The following is a 21709-nucleotide window of genomic DNA, read 5'->3' on the forward strand; positions in this document are numbered from 1 at the left end:
AACCCAATTTCTTTATAATCTCATTTTTTTTATCAATAAAAGAATAGAAATCATTTTTGACTTGGTCAATTACTTTGCTCACATGTTTTATTTTCATGATTATTTGTTTAATATAAACTTCTATTAAATCCCTAGCATATGGCTAATCATATTTATAGTGACATAATAACAGTAGAATATAAATATGATTATATGTTCAAAAATAAGTTAATCCTAAGATTAGTCAATGCACAGGATTTATACTCACTTGCCAATCTATGATATGATCTACTTACACATTGTAGTGTTATGTTCTTTCCTGAATATTAGCAAAGTAGATAAGATCAGGTATATTTGTTACATCAGACTGGACTGATATTGGCATTAGATAGATAAGTAAATGTACAGTTATTATGATATAGTCATATCATAAAGTTGACCATATGTCAATTCAATCTCAATTATGAGCGGTTAGTATTCTAACTTGTTGTATTATTCAAGTCCTTTGATTTGTTCGTTACTAGCTTACCCATACTTACATCTTGGGGACTTGGTAGTATAATTGATTGGGAGTGTTAATCATAGATATGAACATCTATAGCTTCTAGCAAGAAGTGAAATGATGATCACCTTATTGCTTGGTTCAACACGATAAATGATTGAGTACTCATTTCTATGATTAAAGTTCATGGAAGTATCATTTACAAGGAACTTAGTTGTATTTAAGGATAAAATACAATGATGGGCAAAAAGGTAATTTATACAAGACTCCGTTTTAGATCATCTATAGAGGATTGAATGACAAATTATGTTTGTAACAATGGATAACGTATTTACTTTGAGTTTAAGGAGTTCTATGAGTTCAAGAGTGCAATTCCGAGTCTTTAGTGGAGTCACGAAGAATTAATAAGGTAGTGAAATTATTCGATAATAATTTTACAGTAACTTATTGGAGCTGGAATTCATGGGTCCATGGTCCCCACAATGCCTTTGATTAAATCATCTAGATAGTCTTGATTAATTTATTTAAATATCAATTAGAATTGTCAAAATTATTTTTTGTCAATTTTGAACAATTTTACTAAGATATGGAATTTAGAGAAGAAAAGCGAAATTTGGAAAAATTTATTAATTATGACAAATTGGTGTCAAATTGATAAATAGTATTAAATCAAGGTTCAAATTATAAGTAGTTGATTTTAGTAAATGATTTAATTAATTAATTATTTATTTTTTAAATATAATTATAATTATATATATGTATATAAAGTTTTAATAAGACTTTATAAGATTTCGTTTATAACGAAATCTGTTTATAATATATATTATATTATATTATATTTATTTATTTAATTAATAAGGGTTTGTTTTATTATATAATTATAGAAAATAATAGTATTTAAATTTAAAGGTTGTAATGTTGTTATAAATAGGTACTACTCAAGTTCAGGGTTTTGAGAGCTAAAGTATTGAAAAAGAAAAAACCTAGACTCAAAAGACCTAATGTGGTCGCCCACTTTTTCTCTCTTGTGCTCTATAATTTTCCCATCTCATGTGTTGAGAATTGTCCACCCTAGTCTAGGTGATCATAGGTAATTGTGGAAGACTGTGTAGTTTGAAGATCCAGTTTACTCTCTCATCATTACTCTACGACAGAAAAGAACAAGGGTTAGAGAGAGTGAAGGAAGGAGTCTCAATCTCCATTGCATAAAAGTATGATTCTTAAACTATGTTATTTGGTTTACTTTATGAAATTCATTAGAAACATGTTTCTAGGTTGTTTTATATGTTAATTTGTTTAATATATGAAACAAACATGAAAATATTTATGATCATGTAAAATGTATTCCCAACCGACCCAACTTAATGAGATTCTAAATCTCATCTCGAACTTGTCTACATTTGTTGGTATGGTGTCCAACTTCATTGTAAAACCTACAGAAATTTGTGGAGTTAATTTGCTCATGGTCCCTCTAGATAGGCTGAGGCTTCCGGTAGAGGATTTTCTACTCTGTGGCAAGGAAAATATTTTTCCGAGTATCGACCATGTCTGTATACTCAGAGCACTGAGGAGTATACTTCTCCTTGGGAGTGTCAGTCCTCTTGGGCTTCTTGCCCATGTCTTTCCCCCTGTGTTTTCTCCCGCTGGGGCCCTCTCTGGGTGTTGCTAACTGGGCTGGAGTCGTTGTTCCAACACTGAACGCAGGCTGAAAAGCATTGTGTCCAGTGGGATTTGTCGATACCCAGAAGGACCTACACTGAAACCAGCCTAGGGAACAGCTAGACTTTACTTAGGGGCACTCATGACACTCGTTTGTACGAGAGTGTATGGTGAGAACAGTGGTGTTAGAGCTACGACAGTTGGGACTATTGGAGCGGGGAAGGAAATCAGCCCTCTGAATGCTCCAATATGGGCATCTTCCCAGTGAATATACTCTTGGGCCTGACATATGAAGTCATCGAGCCTGTGGCATCCTCTCCGCTGAAGGTCGTCCCATAGCAGAGAACCTGGTCGGGTGCTAGCTTCTAAGGCCATCAATTTTTGGCCATCATTGACCCTCTTGGTCCTCGTTTCTTCCTCCTTAAAGCATCTAATGTATGCCTTAAGTGTCTCGAGAGGTCCTTGCTTTATATTGGCCAAAGCATTGACCTCGAAGTGTACCTTCCGAGCAGCTATGAATTATCTTTGGAAGGAGGCATAGAATTAGGACCAGGAATGGATAGATCCTAGCCGGTTCTTCTTAAACAACTTTTCTACTGGTGCCGTCAAGGTTAACGGGAAGACGTGGCATCTTGCATCCATGGAGACACGGTGGATCGACATCATTCTGTTGAACTTAGATAGATTGGTGGAAGGGTCTGTGGCTCTGATGTAGGGAGTGACATATGGCATCTTGAAGTCTCGTGATAATGGAGCTTTGAAAATATGGGGGGGCACATGGCTCCCCCTCTTCATCCTCCTAGTTGAAGTCGTGGCCTTGTCTTCGGGCCATCTTCAGCATTATTTTCTTTAAACTCTCCAACTCAGCGTGGAAAGGGTCGTAGTCTTGGTTGGCACTTTGTGCCAGATATGCCCTCTGGTCGGGCATGGCTTTTCTCCTCTGAGCATTAAGATTGTCTCGGAGGTCATGTTATGGATGTCTCCTAGAGAGGTCCTCGAGAGTTGCTCTATTCCTGCGAGAATTCAGGTCATCTCGCAGGTCGGGCTATGCATTACAGCAACAACCCTCCTTGGGGAATCCTACTTCTATTTCCCCTTTGGAATCACCATATTCGTTGTTAACCAAGATACTAATTCCTTTTCCTCGGTTATTGGAGACATTTCTCTTGTTAGACCCTTGTCCGAGGTTCCTTTAGGGTTGGCGAGGCATTGGTGGGACACCACATCCAAGCTTGAAGCGATCTGTCTCAACGCACCTGGGCGAAAGTCCCTGGACTCCATGGACACTAGCGGTCTATCGGTGTCCATTGGCACTGTGACACACAAGATCGTTGGCCCTCCTCGGGAGATGAATGGGCTCGAAAGCTCGACGAGTCCTCTATCTCTTTTGAGAGGGCTCAACATTTTCTTTCCCACGAGCTTGAGGCGTGGGGGATGCTCCAACTCCAATTGGGTGCACAGGTGGCATGCCAACTGGCAGATCTTGCGCCATATCAGTGGGGTACTTGGGAGGCATGCCCATTGGTGGAGTAGGTGGCACTCTAGGTGGGTGTGCGAGTGGCAAGCCAACTAGCTGCCTAGGTGGTACTTCGCCATTAGGGTCCACTTGCAGCCCTTGAGCCGCCAAAGTGACCTTCATGGCGCTAACCACCTCATGTAAGTTGGCAATATTTCCTTCCTGGTCCTCTATTTTATATTGTTGGGAGGCAACTTGACCCTTGAGGGCCACCACTTCTGGTGGCTCCTTCGTGTAGAATGATTGAAAGTACTCACTCTCGAAGTAGTCACCTCTGTCCTCGCCATCATATCTGTCTTCTTCATCATATCTGTCGTCGTGGGCCACCTTCGAGTTTGCTGGTGGAGGTGGTCGACTGGGCTCTCATCCCTCAACGATGGTGGGAGGAGGGATTTTCTCACTGGCATTTCGTCTAGTAGTCACCATGGCTGAATCTTCAAAGCTTTTTTCCAGCTGTCAATGAAAGCATCAAAATGTTGACTGCATTTTTCGCTATCAACTAATTAAATCAAGCTTAAAGAAAATGCAATAAAGAACACAAATTTTACGTGATTCAGGTTATTAATTAACCCTAGTCCACGAGTCACTTGTATTAGGATTTGGGAAGCTTGGCTCAAGCTTCTATGGAGCTCAAGCAGCGTTTTAGCAATGATCTGAATACAAAAGTGAGGATTCAATCATGCATCATTTACAAAGTGTGCCCTAGGCCTATTTATATATGGTTGATAATTAATTCTCTTAATGGGAATTTAATACAAACATTCTCCCTTAATGGGGTCTTAACAACTAATAAATACACATTATTATAGCTAAGGAGCTGGTGGACCCGGGCGTATCTCCTCAGGCCCATTTACGAGGTTACAACCCACAAATTTATGGGGTAACATGTCCTTGACAGTGTCAGAAGGTAGCTGCTCATTTTCCTATGTCAGGCAGCGTCGTGAGACATCCTGCTTGTTTCTTGTACAGACCCAACACCATAACATGGGTAACAGTAACATGTCAAATAGCTGCTTGACACCTGGCACTACATTCTAGGCCACGAGGATGGTCCTCTCAGACCCAGATGAATTGAATGGAAAGGACCTGGAGGACATCTTAATCATAGTCCTCGGGAAGTAGTCCTCCTAGAGGACATACTTCTTCGGAGGCGATGCATCATTAACACAGGTAAGACCTTCCTTCCGATGAGCTCTATACAAACTGAGAAGGCTTCGTTACCTTCCGCGAAGCTTAATCAATCCTTAATGACTGCCACGTGTTACTTGATAAAACACAGGCAATATATATATATACACATATATACGTTGATTTCTCCTTGCACCTACCAGAGATGAATAAGCTGCTTTTGGTTCTTGAAAGGAAGAAGCTGCTCCGGATTGTTTTTGTTTTCATCTATGGAACTCTTGGGAGGAATTGATCATCTTACTATTTGTTTGGATTACTTTGGGAAAATTGATCACCATCACCATCATCACCATTCTTTTGAGACAATTTTTAAAAAAAATTATAATATACAATGCCTGACAGTATTAGTATATCTATGAACGACCAATGCCAATCTCAAGTCCCTCCTGGCTTCATTTTATTCCATCCAATTAAGGAAGAGCTTTTGCAGTACAACTTGAAGAAGAAGATCTCCAACTAGAGTATCGATCTCGACATCATACGCACTATCGTTCTCAATAAGCTTGAGCCATGAGATATTAAAAGTACCTGATCTCTCTTTATAAATATATATAATCTTTAGTTTTTCTTGATCGTCATCTTTGATATTAATATATACTTATGATATTAATTGTTCTTGCATATTGGTGTAGAATTGAAACCACTCCACAAAGCGACTCGCGTGGAGTGAACTATTCGGGGTGTACAGGTGGCATGTACCCTGCATGCAATCCATGACCTACATCAACAAGGGACAGTCATGTAAGCTTTCTAAGCCAATAATTAGTTTAGAATTTGACCCTTTATAATTAACATAGAGTAAATATATCTATAATATACATGAATTATATACGTTTTTCGAACCTCCATGCATGCATACAACATTGTTCGTGAATAAGTGTGTTTCAAAATAGTCTAGAAACACAAGCTTTTGATTGACTAAATCATACTTTTGGGGCTATTTAGGATTTTTACCTCCCGATCTATTACCACTACCGTATCGTGCCCCCTAATTTTTTCAGGTCGTTAAAAATTCCCCCCGAAATATTCACAGTAATGTAAAGAAGGACTTCTGTTAACTTTCAACACAGAATGCTGACATGGCTCTTTACATGCTGATGTGTCTTGGTCATGTCAGCGTCATGTGTGTAATTTTATTGTTTTTAAATATGGTTTTTATTTTTTTTTTATGTATAAAAAATGGTTTAATTTATTAATTCTATTTTTTAGTGTTTAATTCATTAATTTTTAATATGATTATAGATTTTTTAATTTTAAAATTACACACATGGCGCTGACATGGTCAAGACACATCAGCATATAAAGAGCCATGTCAGCCTTCTATTAGCCACATGTGTTGAAAGTTAACGGAAGTCCTTCTTTACACTACTGTGAATATTTCGGGGGGAATTTTTAACAGCCTGAAAAAATTAGGGGGCACGATACGGTAGTGGTAATAGCTCGGGGGGTAAAAATCCTAAATAGCCTACTTTTGGTAAACAAATTTCTAGTTAATTTTTACTTTATTATAAGTATATGTTCAATTGATTTTTGGATTTTTGTTTTTAGCATATTTTAGTAAGTAGTGAGTTAATGTCTAGTTGATTTCTAATTGATTAAAATTTTGGTTTATTTTCAGTATATTTTGGATATATATATATATATAGTTTATTAGGAGTACTTTGGGTGAATATATTTTTAATTTTTGTTATTGTGTGGGTTGATTTTCAATGATTTTTTCACTGTTTATTTTAGGTATATGTGTAGCTGTATTGATGTATATTTTGGGTTGATTACTAATAGAGAATATTTTTTATTTAATTTTAGTTTATATTTTAGGTATACTTATATTTTAAAAAATAATCTGTGTTTAATGGTAATGTTTTTCAAGTTGTATTTTAGATTTTTTGTATGTGTTTAGTTGTTTTGAGATATATTTTGAGTTTATTTACACATTTTAAAATGCACTAATAAGTTTTTCGAGGTTTCTTTTTTGTTGTTTTTTAGATTATTTTTGGTTGATGTCTAGTTAATTTGTAGTTGCTTTTCCCATACTGTATGGATGTGGGGTTGATGTCTTTTGTTGATTGGATGAGAACACCAGATTTTACGTGGTCCGGGTTTTTAATTAACCATAGTCCATGAATCATTTGTATTTAGGAATAAGAACTTGCAAAGCACTAGTTCTCTTGGTATTCAGGCAACGTATGTGCCCACTCTGAATAGTAAAAATGGAATTTCAGATCATTTTCAAAGTGTGTCCTAGCCCTATTTATCGGTAGCTAGGAAGATTAAGCTCATTAATTGGAGCTGATTACAATTATTCATTCCTTAACGATGTTTGTTATTACATAAATAAATACAATCTGCATTTGCTAAGCTTATGGGCCCCAACGTATCTTGAGTGGGCCCAATACGAGAAGGCTCAACCTATTGCTTTATTGGGGAAAATAACATTAACAATGTCATAGTGGTAGCTGCATGTTTTCTCATGTCAGGTGGCGTCGTGAGACATATTTTTGCCGCTTGTACAAGATCGGCAACACAATCTTTGTCGCCATTGGGAGTCAAATAATTGTTTGTGTGACACCTGGCATCTATTCTTTTACTCTAGAGGAGGGTTCTAATACACTTGGAGGAGTTGGCCAAAACATGAAGAGTTGTTGGAGTATTACTTCCCAACTAGGTTCTCTGGAGGTAATGTCTTCAGAAGATACACTACTCCCGCAGTGGTAACCGTTGCAAGTGTAACACCCAAAATTTTCGTAATACATTTTTATTATAAGTCAAAGTTTCAATACATAAAATGTACAAGTTTACAAATTTAAGAAATAGTAATGAAAAAAAAATAGTGCTTAAAACAATATTTTATGTTATAAACGAGATTAAAGAGAGAGAGAAACTTCAGTAGTCAAGTATTGGACGTAAATGCCATATAATTTTAATTGGTGATTTTTATAAAATTAAGAAAGTTTTGCTAAAGGGCTTATTTGAAAATAATTTTAATATTTTGAATCCAAATGTAATTTAAAAAAAAGGCTTCAGCCTTATTTTTCCTATAACTCTCTCTCTCTCTCCTCGGAAATTTTATTTTCTTTCTCTGTCCTTCTCTTCCTCTTTCTTTCTCTCTTTTTCCTCTTTGTGTGCTTCTGTTGCCGATGACGAACGACTACTTTCAGGCCGCCACATATACACACATGCTTGACCAAAATGCGCAGAATCCTCCAAACTATCGACCACACTCGTCGGTTAAGCACCTCAATTGGTCGATTTAAGTTCGGCCACCGCACGACTTCGATGTTGTGACTCGACCACCTCGAGCATTTGTTAGCTGATCCATCACCAGCATCATGTTCTTCGTGTTGTGGGCTTCAAACCCCAATAAATTATTCCCACATCTACTATAGTTGGGTGGCGGGCCCACAACGAGCCACCGCGATCCACCATAGACCGACGGTCAAAACTTTGTTTTGAGGTTCCGGAGTTCGTTTTGAGCTTCAAAAATCATCATTTAACGAATTTTGAAACCCCGATCATTGTGGTATAATTTCTTTGACTAATATATTATGATTTAATTGTGATTGATTAGAGTAATTGTTATTTTGTGTACCTATTGTATATATTTTTATATATTTATGATACACTGAATATTTTTCTATAATTATACTGGTTGTCTATGATTATATGTATTTATGGTACAGGTTTTGATTTTGGGATTGTCCATTTTATAGTTGTTGTGCTGTCCAATTTTCTAGAAATTATCAGGCATTAAATAAATTGTAAAAAGACATATTTTATTGATTTTCTATTAATATGAAAATTATTATGAATAGTTCATTTTAATAATTTATTTGGTAAATCAAAAATATAATTTTTATATGTAAAGTGTGATTGTGGTTAAACTATTATTTAATAGTTATTATCGTGTATTAATATTTTGGTTAATATTTGAATACTAAGATAATACATAATACTATTTTCATACAATTATTATTATTATTATTATTCTTATTATTAATGTATCATAAAAATACATTATATTATGAGCAAGGTTTAAAGTAGTATTTTGTAAAGAGGATTATGATGTATGAAGAGTATTAGCATTATGATGATAATATATATTATTATTATTTATGTGGTTTCTTGTATTGTTAATATACAATATCAATAGTGTATATTTACGATTTTGATTAAAATTAATAAATGATGTACCTTGAATAGGATGTGAATGGATTGGATTGATTGACTCTTGGTGAATAGTTTTAAAATAAGCTAAGGACCTAAGGTAAGTAAATTTTCACCTTTTGATCTTAAGTGTGAGATGCATGACTACATTGATTGTGTATGTTTGATGAGTTAAGTATGGGATGATGATGCATATGATGAGTATGTGATGAATGATTATATGAGTTATGTGTGGTATGAATACCATAATTGGATTATATAACATATAATAGATGAATTTCGCGATATATGAAAGTTGTCTTAATTATTTAGTTTGATATGAGTTATGTACAAGTATGTGTTCTCATGTTGATGAATATGTGGATTACCTTCTATGTTCATGATTTTGTTACATGTTATGATATATGAAGCCTTTAAGTTTTTAGGCTGGAAACCTTAGACCTGAGGCATAGCACTACGTTAAGGTATAACAACGCCACCAACCCAAAGCTTCATATATTATGACTAAAGATGTTTTGAGTTATATGAGATGTGATGCAGTTCCTTGATTGAATATCATCAAACATGAATCATGAACATTGGCATTTCAGCATCAGCATGTATGCATGACATGTACAGTTATGTAATACATTATTATGTGATATAAGACCATGCATAAGAATATGAGAAAAGTTATGAAATTCCTTGAAAAGTCTTATGTAAAGTTGAACATTTTAATGACAACAAGGCTTAATCAAAGTGATGATAAGATGTTTAAAAAGGGTGCCATTATTTTAAGGAATCAATTAAGTAAGTTCAGTAAAGAAGACAGATGTCTATAAGGCTAATAGTGGCAGCACACTAGTGTGGGCTAGGTCATAGTTGACCATTCAGATATGTTTCCCATGTTCCCGTCTTTCTCCTCCATTTATATGTGTAATAAGTAAGGCAGCTATGACAATGATGAAATGAGTAATATGATGAGCCAGCTGCGATGATGGTTAGTCGGAGGAGAACCCATGAAATTTTATATTACATGTGTGACAAGCCCTGCAGGCATTGGCTTAATTGAACAGTGTGCACAAAAGATAATGGGTCCATAAAAATGTGAAAGTAACAAGAAAAAGCATAAAAGTAAAGTTTAAAGGTGGGTGATTAATAAATGAAATGCATAAGTATTATAAGTCAACATTTGAGTATATGTGCACTTCAAACTCATGACATTCATGTGTATGTGTATGCATAAGATTTACCTATTGAGCGTTGGCTTATTATGTTATTTTCCAACATTTTTCCATATGTGGCTTTAGATGTTAGGCAACTTGTGGAACACGGACTCAGTAGCAATTCTATAGTGGTTTAGAGTTTTTCATATTGCTATATTTAAATTTAAAGTATTCATACATGTAATAATTTATATTAATAAGATTATATAAAAGTTATAAATTTTTTTGTATTTCATAGTATCATTTTATTTAATTTGTTTGATCAAGTGTTTAACATACTTGTAAACCCTAGAATTACGAGTATGTGGCAGACGTACCCTACTTTAGGGGCGTCACAGATGATATCAGAGACTTTAGGTTGTAGATGTCGTATATTCATTATGTTATAAAATTTTGGGATCCAAAATGCTACTGAGTTCCACCACAAGACAAGCCACGCATGAATGGTTAGTATAATATATAAATATTTTAGTTAATTTATTATGTTTTATAATTGTATTAGAAACTCATTGTGTGTTTGAGTTTCCATGATATAAGCATGAGTTTGGATCAAATGATTATTCCCATGCCTGGTATAGAAACTGAAATTCGTTATTTATCTGAATGCATGCCTTTGTTATTGATGTGATAAATAATTGATGATATATCGATGTCGATGTTTGGGATTGTTATTTGATATTCTCAAGCTTTGAAAGTGACCTATCAGTTTAGTGAGTATGTTAAAGGGTTAATATGTCAGGTTAGTGTTTTAGAGAACAGAGTTTTAAGTTTTCACTTAGAGCCCACACAATAAGAAACTTCAGTGGAATTAGAAAATAGTAGTATATATATAAATAAAGTACGTAATGTATTCAAAGTTTTGGGAGTCACATTAGGGATTGGGGTTCTGGACACGTTCTACCTCGATGATCAACTTTCATTGTTCAACCATAAGTTTCTTCCCAGTAGTTTGAAGTGTCTGACATTTTTCCCTTATATCGGTTGAGTAGCTAGCCACAAGTTTAGTTAAAGACTCATTCTCCTTAACCAACTTCTGGTTCACTTGAGTCAATCTCTTGTTGACCTTTCTAATGGTTAGCATCTCTTGTTTATGCATTTCTATATACATTTTCAAGTGGTCAACCTCCTGTGCTTTTGCTAGAATCTGTTGGCCTAGGTTTGAGAGCGATGTTGCAGCCTGAATTGTAAAGACTAAGGAATCTTTTACTGCTTATAGGTCTGACCTATGAGATAAAATTGTTTGGTCTTTAGGGGTGAGTATGCTTTGACCTATACTAACGGCCACCTTGTTATTGAGCATAACTGAATCCTCCACTGTGACAAGGCCACTATCAGAGTAAAATTTGGGACGCCAAACTTTGGGAAGTTGAGTCTTTTGTTCTGTGATGTTTATAGTAGGATACACCGTTGGCTGTGGTAGGGGTTTCGAATTTTTTGGCGAAGGTTTGAAAGTGGGTAAATTTGGCTCAGGTAAAGCTAAGGTTAGGTCTAAGTTCATCTAAGATGATGAGGATGCCATGTATAGCTTAGCTTGGGAAATGGAAGGAAGTAAGAATGATTTGGTTTTCAAAAACTTGAGATTGATTGTGTTCTAGTGTGTATGTGATGAATTTAATTATAGAAACATGTGTTAAACTGTTTGATCATTGGATCCTTGAATCTGGTTGTTTTCAAGATGGATATCACAAATTTTATCTTGTCTAATATGTATTACACTATCCTCTCTGATGATGAAAGTCAAACTTATTAAATATTGTCGACAAAGGAATCACTTCTATTGATTTTGTGATCCTCATTTGAACATGGAAACAGTTTATGAATTGTTGAATGAATTGAGGTGATAAATGTTAATTACTGAATTACTCTGTAGTGTGAATTACTTTCAACGATTAAATTATAGTTTTTATCTGCATTATTCTGAAAGTATGTTAATGCATTTCTTTTGTGAAGTGATAACTGAGTATTATTGCTATAGGTGTTGAAATGTGACACGCCTATCTTGTTAGACATATGGAAAATATTTTGCGTGAATGGGGTGGTGGATATGTCAATTAAGACTTATCCCATGTTTTATTCAATGATAGGATACTAAGCTAAGTATGTGAATTTCCTAGTGGCCACGGTTATTTGCATTCTAGCATAGTATCAATACACCCCTTATTATTTTTATACATTTTGGAAATGATTTTTATTTTAAATGCTTTCTTAGAGAAATAATGAGAGTCGGGCTTTTGTGAACTAGTACCCAATGGATTGCCTATCTCACTATTTCTCATTCAGGGCAAGAAGTCGGTTTTGACAATGGAAGGTTTTCACAGAGACTTGGTTTTAAAGACTAATCTCCATTGGCTATACATTTTTTTTCTATTTATCCAATTTTTTTATGCCGATAAACTCCATATTGAACAAACTCGTTGCTCAATTTAGCCTCTATCATCAAAGTATAACCAGTCAATTGCATCTGCTTTAAAATTGACTGTAAAAGATGAATCTCATGGATGTTTTCATGATAATTGTTGTTTTCTCTTCTTACGTTGTGTGGTATGTGTATAGAAGTATAGATGATGAGGATTCCTTTGAATTTTCGTAAACATTTATTGAAATGTATACTCTTTTATAGCTATTTTCTTTTCTTTTCATGTTGTAATTCACATGTGAGGTGTTTATACACCCTCATCTTTTATATATGATAAGGATTACGAACCAAGAATGAATTTTGTTTTTGTGGGGTGAAAGTAAGTGTTGTGTGTCAAATTTTGTGCAGTGTGATGTTGTTCTGCTTATTAGTAATGGTAGTTTTTCTTCTCCGACTACCCAATTTATTTTGAAATTTTGAGGACGAAATTATTTTAATGGGGGAAGGATTGTAACCCCAACATTTTCATAATACATTCTTATTATAAATTAGAGTTTCAATACATAAAATGTACAAGTTTACAAATTTAAGAAATAGTAATTAAAAAATAGTGTTTAGAATATGATTTTATGTTATTAACGAGATTAAAGAGAGAGAGAAAGTTGAGTAGTCAAGTATTGGACCCAAATGTCATTTAATTTTAATTGGGGATTTTTATAAAATTAAGAAAGTTTTGCTAAATGGCTTATTTGAAAAGAATTTTAATATTTTTAGTCCAAATGTAATTAAAAAAAAAAAGATTCAGCCTTATTTTTCCCGTAACTCTCTCTCTCTCTTCTAAGAAATTTTATTTTCTTTCTCTATCCTTCTCTTCCTCTTTCTTTCTCTTTTTCCTCTTTGTATGCTAATGTCGCCGAAGAGAAACAACCACTTTCCAGCCGCCACATATAGACACTCGCCTGAAAAAAATGCACAAAATCCTCCTAACTATCAACCACGCGAGAATCTAGAACTCACGCACCAGATAAGTACTTCAACTAGTGGATTTAAGTTTTGCCACCGCGCGACTTCAAAGTTACGATCCGGCCACCTCGAGCATCTGTTAGCTGATCTGTCACCACCATCGTGTTGTTGGCTTCGAAACCCAATAAATTATTCCCACGTCTACTATAGTTGGGTGGCAGGCCCACCACGAGCCACCGCGATCCACCGTAGACCGACGGTCAAAACTTAGTTTCGAGGTTCCGGAGTTCGTTTTGAGCTTCAGAAATCATCATTTAACTCGTTTTGAAACCCCGATCATTGTGGTGTAATTTCTTTGACCAATATAATGCTATTTAATTGTGATTGATTAGAGTAATTATTATTATGTGTACCGATAGTATATATTTTTATATATTCTTGATACATTGAATATTTTTCTATAATTATACTAGTTGTCTGGGATTATATGTATTTCTGATACAGGTTTTGATTTGGGTATTGTCCATTTTATAGCCATTGTGCTGTCCAATTTTCTAGAAAATATTAGACATTAAATAAATTATAAAAAGACATATTTAATTGATTTTCTATTAATATGGAAATTATTATGAATAGTTAATTTAATAATTTTGTTTGGTAAATCAAGAATATAATTTTTATATGGAAATTGTGATTGTGGTTAAACTATTAATTAACATTTATTATGATGTATTAATATTTTGATGAATATTTGAATACTAAGATAATATAAAATATTATTTTCATACAATTCTTGATATTTGTAAGAACATTGAATTTTCTAGAAATTATATTTATTTTATCAATGTGATCAATTTTATAGCTAACTAATAGTAATATAAATAGTTATATTTATATTATTATCATTATATCGATTATTACAATTTTATATTAAAAATATGATTTCTTTTATAAAATGATTACAATTTCATGTATTTTGTTATTAATATTATCAATATGTTCAAAAAAATTAATATTGAAATAAGTTTATTTATTACTATTATTATTATTATTAAAGTACATTATATTATGAGCAAGGTTTAAAGCAGTGTTTCGTAAAAAGGATTATGATGTATGAAGAGTATTAGCATTATGATGATAATAATTATTATTATCATTTATGTGGTTTCTTGTATTGTTAATATACACCATCAATAGTGTATATTTACGATTTTTATTGAATTTAATAAATGATGCACCTTGAGTAGGATTTGTATGGATTTGATTGATTTACTCTTAGTGAGCAATTTTAAAATAAGCTAAGGACCTAAGGTAAGTAAATTTTCACCTTATGTGCTTAAGTGTGAGATGCATGACTACATTGATTGTGTATGTTTGATGAGTTAAGTATGGGATGATGATGCATATGATGAGTATGTGATGAATTGTTATATGAGTTATGTGTGGTATGAATACCATAATTGGATTGTACGACATATAATAGATGAATTTCGCGATATATGAAAGTTGTCTTAATTAGTTAAGTTTGATATGAGTTATGTACAAGTATGTGTTCTCATGTTGATGAATATGTGGATTACCTTCTATGTTCATGATTTTGTTACATGTTATGATATATGAAGCCTTTAAGTGTTTAGGCTGGAAACCTTAGACTTGAGGCATAGCACTACGTTAAGGTATAACAATGCCACCAACCCACAGCTTCATATATTATGACTAAAGATGTTTTGAGTTATATGAGATGGGTGTTGGGGTTTTATGCCCTAATTAAAACCCAAATTCTTTGTAATCTCATTTTATTATCAATAAAAGAATAGAAATCATTTTTTGACTTGGTCAATCACTTTGCTCACATGTTTTATTTTCATGATTATTTATTTAATATAAACTTCTATTAAATGCCGAGCATATAGCTAATCTTATTTATAGTGACGTAATCACAGTAGAATATAAATATGATTATATGTTCAAAAATAAGTTAGTCCTAAGATTAGTCAGTGCACCGGATTTACACTGACTTGCCAATCTACGATATGATCTACTTACACATTACAGTGTTATGTTCTTTCCAGAACATTAGCAAAATAGATAAGATCGGATGTATTTGTTACATCGGACAGGACCGATATTGACAGTTGATAAGATAAGTAAACATACCGTTATTATCTATTCTAGTCATATCATATAGTTGACCATAGGTCAATTCAATCTCAATTCTGAGTGGTTAGTATTCTAACTGATTGTATTATTTGAGTTCTTTGACTTGTTCGTTACCAGCTTACCCTACGGACTAGCCCATACTTACATCTTGGGAACTCGGTAGTATAATTGAGTGGGAGTGTTAATCATAGATATGAACATCTATAGCTTCTGATGAAGAAGTGAAACGATGGTTTCCTTTTAGTTTGGTTCAAGGTGTTAAATGATAGAGATCTCATTTCAGTAATTAAATTAGTTTACTGAAATATCATTTACAAGGAATTAAGTGTTTTAAGGATAAAATACAATGAGGGGTAAAACGGTATTTTAGTCCTATCTCATTGTAGACCGTCTATAGAGGATTGAGTGACAATTATGGTTGTAACAATGGATAATTAATAGCGTATCTATATTTGTTATAGAGCGTTCTATGAATTCAAGAGTGCAATTCCAAGTCTATAGTGGAGTCACGAGGAATTAATAAGTTAGTAAATTTATTTGTTAGATTTATGATAACTTATTGGAGCTTGATTTCATAGGCCCATGGTCCCCATTGTACCTTGGATAAAATCATCTAGATAGTCTCAATTAATTGATTTAATCATCAATTAGAATTATCAAAGTTGACCAGGTCAATTTTGGATAGTTTCACAGAGTTGTGTAATTTTGAGAAGAAAAGAGAAATTATGGCAGATTTATTAATTAAGATAAATTGGTATCTAAATTAATAAATAAATTTAAATCAAGGTTCAAATTATAAATAATTAATTTGATAAAGGATTTAAATAATTATTTAATTAATTAAATCAATAGAAAATAATACAGGCCTTGATTTTAAGTCCAATGGGCTTATAATCAAATGGGAAATTTCACGGGCCTATAGCCCATGATAATTTCGACCTAGGGCTTCAAAATGGCTGCTATTTTATTGATTTTTTAATTAAATTAAATGGCCTAATTGAGTCTATAAAATGAGTGCTTATAGAGAAGTCAAAAAAATGGTTTTTTGATAAGTCAGATTTTCTGATAGTTTTATATTCTCTCTAAACACAAGTCCTTTTCTAAGCCTCTTTGTATTTTCTCTTCTTCTCTCTATATCTATCTCATGTGTTGAGAATTGCCCACACTAGTCTAGGTGGTTCTAAGGATACATTGGAAGATCGTGAAGAAAATAGAAGATCGGTTCAGTTTCTTGATAATACTCTGCGACAGAGAGGATACAAGAGTTAGAGAAACTGAAGGAAGGACTCTTAATTCCGCTGCGTATACTGTAAGTATTCTATTTTTGTTTCTCTTTGAATTCAATTTTAGAAACATGTTTTAGGCTATCTCGTATTAATTTGTTTAATATTAGATATACATGAAAATAAATAAAGATCCTGTATAAGTTTTTTCCAACAATGGGATGCAGTGCCTTGATTGAATATCATCAAACATGAACATTTTCATTTCAGCATCAGCATGTATGCATGGCATGTACAGTTATGTGATACATTATTATGTGATATAAGACCATGCATAAGAATATGAGAAAAGTTATGAAATGCCTTGAAAAGTTTTATTTAGAGTTGACCATTTTATTGACAACGAGGCTTAATCAAAGTGATGATAAGATGTTTAAAAAGGGTGCCACTGTTTCGAGGAAGCAATTAAGTTCAGTATAGAAGACAGAGGTCTATAAGGCTTATAGTGGCAGCGCACTAGAGTGGGCTAGGTCATAGTTGACCATTCAGATATGTTTGCCATGTTCCCGTTTTCTCCTCCATTTATATGTGTAATAAGTATGACAGCTATGACAATGATGAAATGAGTAGTATGATGAGCCAGCTGCGATGATGGTTAGCCGGAGGAGAACCCATGAGATTTTATATTACATGTGTTCAAGTCCTGCAGGCATTGGCTTAATCGAATAGTGTGCACAAAAGATAATGGGCTCGTAAAAATGTGAAAGTAAAAAGAAAAAGCATAAAAGTAAAGTTTGAAAGTGGATTATAAGTCAGCATATGAGTATATGTGTACTTCAAAGTCACGACATTCATGTGTATGTGTATGTATAAGATTTACTTACTGAGCGTTAGCTCATTATGTTATTTTCCAGCATTTTTCCAGGTGTGGCTTTAGATGTTGGGCAACTTGTGGAGTACGGACTCAGTAGCAATGCAATAGTGATTTAGGGTTTTTCATATTGCTATATTTAAATTTAAAGTATTCATACATGTAATAATTTCTTATAATAAGATTATAAAAAGTTATAAATTTTTCTATATTTCATACTATCATTTTGTGGGCCCAAAATGAGTATATTTTAAATATTTATAAATCGCAAGCACACGAATCGTTCATATAGAATAGTGATCGTGTAAGCAAGGATGTCGAACCCAAAGGAGTTGTCTAAAATCGAAAAGAAAACTATTTAAAACCAAAATTAATAAATTCTAACCTAGCTCCAAAGATTGATGAGATTTTTGTATAATTAAAATAAAATAAAAGATAATAGTAAAGAAATTAAAGACAATATATAAACATAAACTAATAATAGAAATCAATATGGTAAAAGAAAGATTATTAAGATAATAGAATCCACAAAATATAAGTTCAATAATATTTAAAAGTACATTGACTCTAAAGTTTTAGTAATAGTAGAAATTAATCAAACCATCACTTATTCAAATTAGATATTCTATTTAAGCACAAGTTTTTATAAAAATATAGGATCTATATTCACTTTTCAAAATTATAATTTCAAAGTATTTAATGTAAATCAATCTAATGAAATAACAAATAAATCAATGAATATTATTTATAAGGCAAAACATAATATTTTTGTTCTAAGCATTGGATGTGTACAATTTAATGACTCATCTTACACAAAGAATATTATGTTTTTGCACTAATGAAGAACAAAGTGTAAATATGCTCTAACAATCTAAAATACAAGATATTTAAGATGAAAGAAAATATTTGAAGAAAATTCATAAACTTTATTGCACAAAATGGGAAATCAACATACAAAATAAACACTATCTAGTTACATATTGTTTCATCATCACCTTAATAATCTTAAAAAGATTAGAAACTCATAACTAGAATAGAAATTACAAACAAAAAAATTACAAACATAAATAGGAAAATTTGGAGGAGAAACCCCCAAATTGTTCCTCCAAAAATACATAGAAAATTAACCAAAAAGAAGAAAAAGATAAAGAGAATGGAGAGGTCTTGAAAGTGTAGAATGTGTAGTGTAAGCTCCCCCAAAATAAGCACCCCTAAATGGTCTTGAAAATTCCCTATTTATAGCCAAAATGAGAGTATTAAAATAATCAATTCAAATTAATTAAATTAATAATAATATGGAAAATAGGGGTAAATTATAAGGTGTAATTATGATGTTTTGGAGTAAAATATGTAGAAAAGTTTGGGTAAAAAATGTGGTATTTTGGGACAAATGGACAATGGGACAAAATGCATTTTGTTGGGCTCAATAAGGGTGAAGAAAAAAGGTGAAGGTGGCTGTGAGTATGGGTGTTGGGTGGCTGAAGGCTGCTGTGGCTTTTGGTGGGAATTGGGCCACGTGGTGGGCCTGCTGGAGGAAACTTGGTGAGGGTGCGTGGAATGGCTGGGTGAAGGAGATTGCATCAGGTGGCTGGAGGAAGGGCTATGAAGGCATGGGCTTCTGGAGGCAGGCTCAACGCTGGCCTTCTAATTCACCATTTTGTCATTCTTTTCTTTCAAAACTATTACTTTTCTTTTCTTTTCTCTTCTTTTCAAGAGCAAAAGTGTCATAAATTCCCTACAAAATAAATATAAAATAAATCATAATAAAATATTTTCAACTATAAAATAATTCAATTTAATTCTTTGAAAATATTAATTATAACTTAATTTATATTTAACATTTAATTTGAATAATACAACTATTTTTTTTTTACCTCAAACTAAACAACAATAATTCAAATAATTAACTACAACATTTTACAACAAAATACCTATAAAAACACACAAAAATATATAAAATTAAAATAAACCCAATAAATTCAAAATTACTTTAAAACTTAATAAATCAATTAAAATCTCAAGAATTAAGCAATAATTAGCACATAAAAAAATGGTAAAATAACTCTATTTTGAAGAGTTATCACTTAACATACTCGTAAACCCTGGAATTACGAGTATGTGGCAAACGTACCCTACCTTAGGGGCGTCACAACAAGAAACTAGGTTTAAGCTCTTGTGGAGTCTTAAAATGCTCCTTAATTAATGTCACATGTCGACTGGTAAAAACACGAACAACATCTTTAAAATCATATTTTTGTAATTATAACACTTTAAAATCATATTTTTGAAAATTTGTGTTAGGAAAATTTAAAAAAAAGGTTAAGAGTCGTAAAAAAGTAAAAAAAAAATATAAAAAATATTGTATTTATGAAAATACCCCATACAACAATCGACTTGTTTTTTATGCTTTTCATATCCCCACTGTGGATGCCAAAAATCTACAAGGAAAAATATATGATCCCATGTTGAAATAAGTAAAGGTCTGAGAACATGAAAGAATTGACCCAACAACCAAGTGTGGATGCCACAAAACTCCCACTCTTAAAAGACGTTCATTACATGTCCCCAAGGCATCAGATAAGCATAGGAAACAAAAGAGTACAATTCGTCACCAAGTGCACTACACGCGAGGTCACCTGACACCTTACTCAAAGTATCATGCTCCATCAACAAGCCAACTCGCACCAAGGAACAGTAGCACCAAAGGACGTGGCCTCTCGCGAGGGTTGTGGCCTCACATCAATGGTAGCACCTTGCGAAGCACGTTGCCTCACGCCAAAGAGGCACCTCGTGCCAGAAGGGCACCTCATGCCTGGGAAGACGCCTTGGGCATGGAGGGCGCCTTGCGCCTGGAAGGGCCTCGTGCAATGGAGGGCGCATCGTGCCTGGGAAGGCCCCTCGCGCCTGAAGGGGTCTCGCGCTAGGAGGGCGCCTCGCGCCTGGGAAGGTGCCTTACTCCTAGAGGGGTCTCGCGTCAGGAGGGCCCTTCGCGCCAGGAGGGCGCCTCGTGCCTGGGAAGGTGCCTCGCGCAAGGAGGGAGCCTCGCACCAGGAGAAGCCTCGCGCTTGGAGAGGCCTCGCGCCAAGAGAGTGCCTCTCGGCTAGAAGGGTGCCTCGCGCTAGTGGCGTCTTACGCAGGGGCATCATGTCTCATAGCATACACCGCAAGCCTCGTTGAAGAAGCCTTATCTCCCTCCCTAAGATAAGGGCCACCAATAAGGCACCTCCTTCCTTGGGGGTCTTACAAGATGCAGAGTCAAGGACCTCTTGAACATGCATTCGAGGAAGGTGATAGAGGACCTCGCAACGATTCAGTATTAAGTCAGAAGAGGTGGATACAACGAAGTGTGTCATCCGTGATAACATATAAGGATTCCAATACTTGAAGCTCATAGGAACAATGTATCTTGGGAGGGTGAGAACCTACGTATGACTCAAAGAGTTCGTACAAGTAAAAATGCACCTACAAACCAAGAGGAGGTAGGGTAAGGACATAATTTCCATGCCATACAAGTTGTGGCAGTACAAGAATAGTACATAGCAAGGACTCCCAAAGCATGCCTATGAGGTTCATACCAAACAAGTAGTGGCAGTACAAGAATAGTACATAGCAAGGACTCCCCAAGCACACCTGTGAGGTTCATACCCGACAAGTAGTGGAGGTACAACATGGTACCATGGTAGGAGTACTTTTGCAGACCCCTAACACATACTATAGCCAACCACCACTCCTCCAACACCACTACCACTTGCAGCCTGGATATGCCGCTCCTTGTCTCTTCAGGACCACAATGTGCTAAGAGTCATTAGAGCTCACCTATAAATAGGACATCACTTCATCATTGATGAGGGTTGGAAAATTCATTGTATACTCAGGCTATTAAGCAATATATGAGTTTTTACTTCATTGTTAATCTACATTTA

The sequence above is a fragment of the Humulus lupulus genome, chromosome 1 (genome assembly GCF_963169125.1).
Source record: "Humulus lupulus chromosome 1, drHumLupu1.1, whole genome shotgun sequence".
Taxonomy (NCBI): Eukaryota; Viridiplantae; Streptophyta; class Magnoliopsida; order Rosales; family Cannabaceae; genus Humulus; species Humulus lupulus.